Raw genomic sequence first — 6,000 nt, 5'->3', positions numbered from 1 at the left:
CAGCTGTGTGACTTTGGGCAAGTCATTTAACTTCTCTGGGCCTCAGTTCCCTCATCTGTAAAATGGGGAGGAAGACTGCGAGCCCCACGTGGGACAACCTGATCACCTTGTAACCTCCCCAGTGCTTAGAACAGTGCTTTGCACATAGTAAGCGCTTAATAAATGCCATCATTATCTTCTAGACTGTGAGCCCACTGTTGGGTAGGGACCGTCTCTATATGTTGCCAACTTGTACTTCCCAAGCGCTTAGTACAGTGCTCTGCACACAGTAACCTCTCAATAAATACGATTGAATGAATGAATGAAGTTGGATACAGTCCCTGTCCCACATGGGGCTCACACTCTTAATCTTTACAGAAGAGATGACTGAGGTACAGAGAAGATCACACAGCAGACGTGTGGCAGAGCTGGGATTAGAACCCAGGTCTTTCTCGCTCCCAGGCCCATGCTTTCTCCATTAAGCCACACTGCTTCTCATCCTGGCTCCGCCACTTGTCTGCTGTGTGACTTTGGGCAAGTCACTTAACTTTTCTGGGCCTCAGTTACCTCATCTGTAAAACGGGGATTAAGACTGCGAGCCCCACGTGGGACAACCTGATGACCTTGTAACTACCCCAGTGCTTAGAACAGTGCTTGACATATAGTAAGCACGTAACAAATACCATAATAATAATTATTATTATTAAATATCACTGATCATGTACATTTCCTTACACTTTACCATTTCATAATAATAATAATAATAATAATAATAATAATAATAATGGCATTTATTAAGCGCTTACTATGTGCAAAGCACTGTTCTAAGCACAGGGGGATACAAGGTGATGAGGTTGTCCCACGTGGGGCTCACAGTCTTCACCCCCATTTTACAGATGAGGGAACTGAGGCACAGAGAAGTGAAGTGACTTGCCCAAAGTCACACAGCTGACAAGTGGCGGAGCCGGAATTTGAACCCATGACCTCTGACTCCAAAGCCCGTGCTTTTTTCCACTGAGCCACGCTGCTTCTCTAACTGTAATTTAACTGTAATGTCTGTCTCTCCCTTTAGACTGTAAACTCCTCGTGGGCAGGGATCAAGCTTTATTGTACTGCACTCTCCTAAATGCTTAGGATGGTGGTCTGCAATCCCTGGTATTTATTGAGTATTGGTATTTATTATTCTTTTAGACTGTGAGCCCACTGTTGGGTAGGGACTGTCCCTATATGTTGCCAACTTGTACTTCCCAAGTGCTTAGTACAGTGCTGTGCACACAGTAAGAGCTCAATAAATATGACTGATTGATTGATTGATTGATTGAGCACTTACTATGTGCAGAACACTGTACAAAGTGCTTGGGAGAGTACAATACAATTAGCAGACAGTACAATTAGCAGACACGGTCCCTGCCCATAACAAGCTGACAGTCTAGATGGGGAGACAGACATTAATACAAATAAACTGACTAGAGAACTGGAAGGGAGAGCGTTGATTGGCTGCCTTAAACAATGGTAAGGAATTTCTGTGTCAAGCCCTGGAGTTCAAGATCAAAAAGAACTGAGCCCACTTAAAGGAAATAATAGTAATTATTATTATAGTATTTGTTAAGCACTTACTTTGTGCCAGGCACTGTACTAAGCACCGGCCTGGATACAAGCAAATCGGGTTGAGCACAGTCCCTGTCCCACATGGGGCTCACAGTCTCGATCCCCATTTTACAGATGAGGTAACTGAGGCACAGAGAAGTGTAGTGATTTGCCCAAGGTCACACAGCAGATAAGTGGCAGATCTGGGATTAGAACCCACGACCTTCTGACCCCAAGACCTGTGCTCTATCCACTATGCCAAATCTTTTATATTGTTGTGTGGTACTCTCCCAAGTGCTTAGTACAGTGCCCAGCTCATGGTAAGCTCTTGAAAGCCCTACACATTCAAAACCAGTTATTCTCCGGATTAATCTTCCTCCTAAAATAAAAGGGCTTAATCCAAGTGAGGGCAGAGGTGGAAAAAGTTGCTTAGGTACAGTTTGTCATTGTATAACCTAGAACTTGCAACTCTTTTTCAACTACAGTTTGAAAGTGTGTGGGTTTTTAGGCAAACTCACCTGTGGTTCCTACACTTGCAAAATAAGAATATTGATTTTGACTTTCAACAGGACTGTAAAAATTAAGGCTTGCAGAGGCTGTGTATCCAGAATAGATAATGCTCTAAATTGTAATAATCTCTGAATTGACTCATCAGGCATACTGACAAATCTGATACCTGGCTTCCCCCCACTTTCCTGCCATGCACTCAGTGATAATATTAATAAATATGGTATTTGTTAAGCGCTTACTACATGCCAAGCACTGTTCTAAGCGCTTTTAGGCTGTGAGCCCACTGTTGGGTAGGGACTGTCTCTATATGTTGCCAATTTATACTTCCCAAGTGCTTAGTACAGTGCTCTGCACATAGTAAGCGCTCAATAAATACGATTGATTGATTGATTGATTGGGGGAAATACAAGGTAATCAGATTGTCCCACGTGGGGCTCACAGTCTTAATCCCCATTTTCCAAATGAAGTAACTGAGGCACAGAGAAGTGACTTTCCCAAGTCACATGGCTGATAAGTGGTGGAGCCGGGATGAAGCAGCGTGGCTCAGTGTAAAGAGCACGGGCTTTGGAGTCAGAGGTCATGGGTTCAAATCCTGGCTCAAAGTCAGCTGTGTGATTTTGGGCAAGTCACGTAACTTCTCTGTGCCTCAGTTACCTCATCTGTAAAATGGGGATTAAGACTGTGAACCCTCCGTGGGATGACCTGATCCCCTTGTAACCGCCCCAGCACTTAGAACAGTGCTTTGCACATAGTAAGCACTTAATAAATGCCATTATTATTATTAATAAATATGATTGATTGTTATTGAATCATTTCAATTAAATTTAGCCTTTAGAGCTGTAGCCCTTTTAAGTCCCCACCACTCCTCCCACTCTAAGCAGCCAGCCCCTCACCTGTCTACCCTATTGAGGAGAGGGAAGGGAGATAGGGAGAGGAGTTAGAGGAACTTTAGAGGTTCTGGGGGCAGGACTGCGGTTAACTGAGATCAGGGGAAAGAACTTCAGGAAAAGAAGCAGCGGAAGGGAGAGGAGTAGTTACTGAAAAGGAGGCAGCAGGCACAGCTGAAAGGTGTACTTGGAAACCGAGGCAGGGTGAAGAGGGAGTGATTACAAGTGAAGGCTTCCATTTGCTGTCCCAGATACTGCTGCTCTGATTGCCTGAGAGGAAAATGATGGCCATTTTACAGACCTCCTCAAACCATCGAGAAAGAGTCAACAGCACAACAATTTTTCTGGGCATGACAATCTTCCTGGCAAGGTATGTACCAGTCTTCGAGCCACCAAGCGTGGTCTCCCTGGTTTTACTTACCCATCAGAGGAGCCTGGAAATCTAGTTCCAACATGTATGTGTCCCACCCTCTTTGGCCCTAGATGTTCTCCTGGTGTTCCCTGCAATGAGTCCAAAGCTGGAGACATCTGGGATGGAACAAAAGGAAAAGACAGTAGCCGTGGTGGGAAAGAAGCTCTGTCCTTCTCCAAATTCTCCCTTCATGGGAATGGGGCCTGGGGTGGGGGTGGGGCTCTTCCTCTATAAAAGTATATGTAAAACAGGCCTTGGCGTGGGGTTACTAGGGAGGAAGGAAAATGAGCCTGGAGATGGGTGGGGATATGTGGGGGGAAAAAAAAAAACAGGAAAAAAAAAGGTACAATAAGATCTTAGGGGCTTTTACCCCTACCTTCTCCCAAGGCCCTCCACCTCATTTTTTAGATGGAGAAACTGAAGTACAGAAAGGTTAAGTGACTTGCCCATGGTCACACAACAGACCAGTGGCAGAGCATACACTCGAACCTGGGTCCTCCGGCTTCTAGACCAGTGCCCTTAAATCGCTACACCCCGCTACACATAGTAAATAAATAAATACCACTGATTGATCAATGAGCTAATTTTCCTAGGAGATTAAACATTAGTTGGCACTTAAAGCTGATAATCTCTAAACAAATTCTTTCATCAAGGTGACTATGACATTTCACTCTCTTTTAGAGAAGATTGTTCCTTTCCACATATTTCTTTCAACCTTCCCTCTCCTGCAGTCCGTCTTACCTTCTTACTCAGCAGGTTCCACTACATTCTGTTATGGCTTCCAACGGAGAGGCATCTGGAGTGCGTAAATTCAGAGGTGCCCAGTTTAAGCAAAACAGGAATCGTGACACTGACATATTTCCTCATCAGTCACTTATCACTCCAAAGGTCAGTTGTTGGGATAAATGTTAGATGACATGAACCGTGATCTCTCCCAAACCTACTGTTTTTCTTGTAGCTTTATCACTCAAAAGATGTTGCCAGGGTTCTGATGACACAAATTCCGACCATTCAAGTGTTTGAAGCGGTGTGCCTGGAATGAGGCCCATGTCATTAGGTGACTGTTGGAAATGAATGTCAGTTTTTCCAGAACCATAACTTTCCAAATCCCATTTGACTGCTTGTGGTGGGTGAGTATCTTTCTTTTCTAACAGATGATTTAGGAAAATTCTCTTATCTTAGTAGTCCCACTTCCACTCCCTATTGTGTCACCCTTGCACTTGGATTTGCAAGTTTTATTCACCCTTCCCTCAGCCTCCACTGTGAGCCCGTTGTTTGGTAGGGACCGTCTCTATATGTTGCTTGTACTTCCCATGTGCTTAGTACAGTGCTTTGCACACAGTTAAGTGCTAAATAAATATCAATCAATTGCATTTATTGAGCGCTTACTGTGTGCAGAGTACACAGTACAAATACAATTGAATGAAGAGGCATATCCCCCTCTAGACTGTGAGCTTGTGTGGGTAGAGAACAGGTCTACTAATTCTATTGTATTGCACTCTCCCAAGGGTTTAATACAGTGCTCTGCACACTGTAAGTGCTTAATAAATTATTGGTAGTCAGACACAACAGATGTTTCACTTGGTGCTTTGAGTAAAGGAGTTAACTCTTTTACCATGGTTGGAACACAAAGTAAATGCTGCCTCTGAATAAGTCTCCAAAACCCAGCTAACCACCACCCTTGACATGAAAACAGTAAAGGAAGAGAGGAAACATTTTTTAGACTCCTTTTTTTCTTTTCTGGTTTCCCAATTTTGCTTTGGTTTCAGACATCCCTTTAATCTGCAGGCTTCCTTCTGGATGCTCTGTGATTGGTCATTCTCCTCATGCTAGTGCCCCCCTCTCATTTGTTTTCAAAGCCTCTTTCCTACCAACAAACCTACTATTTTTGTAGCAACAGCAATCAGAGGAGAGTGCTTGGGCCTGAGGCTTCCTGTAGCCAAGCAACGCCCTCCACGTCCAGGTGGCCACCCTGCTGAAGCCAGAATGGCCATTACTCACTTTACAGTGGTATAACCCAACTTAATGGGGAGAAAAAAGGATTGCAAAGTTTTAAAACCCCAAACTTGAGGGGGTTTACATCGTTGCCCCCTCCCTCTCTGCTTCAGTCATTTGTCTGAGAGCTGAGAAAAGCCAATGGTGCCCTCAGCCACTTCAGGGAAAGCTGTTTTGGTCCCCCTGCCAAAAACCTCCTTTTCTCACCCTATATTTTGTTAAGACTTTGCTCTTATTCTGAAATGTTTTCCATCTCCTCTGTGTACTAGCTTCCTGCACCCCTCCCTCTCCCACTTCCCTTTTGTTAGAAAAGAGAAAAGAGCACCCCACCCTGTGTGAACTGGACCCATGCCCATTTACACTGGTATAGAAAGCTGACGAGGAGCCAGTTAAATTAGCTTCTATCTACCGCAGCACTTAATACGGTGCCTGGCACATAACAAGCACTTAAATACCACAATTATTATTATTAGCCTCTAATTCCTACCGAGGAGAGACTCCGCAGGGCTCTGCCTGAAGGAGATCCAGTTTATTTCTCTGGAACAGAGGACCAAATGATCTCTTGCCTGGCGACGTTAACTCTGCCGATGACTTTGCCCTGTCAAATTCCTCTGAGAGGGTACACTCTGA

Source organism: Tachyglossus aculeatus, chromosome 4, assembly GCF_015852505.1.
Source record: "Tachyglossus aculeatus isolate mTacAcu1 chromosome 4, mTacAcu1.pri, whole genome shotgun sequence".
Taxonomy (NCBI): Eukaryota; Metazoa; Chordata; class Mammalia; order Monotremata; family Tachyglossidae; genus Tachyglossus; species Tachyglossus aculeatus.
This window is presented reverse-complemented; position numbering follows the sequence as displayed.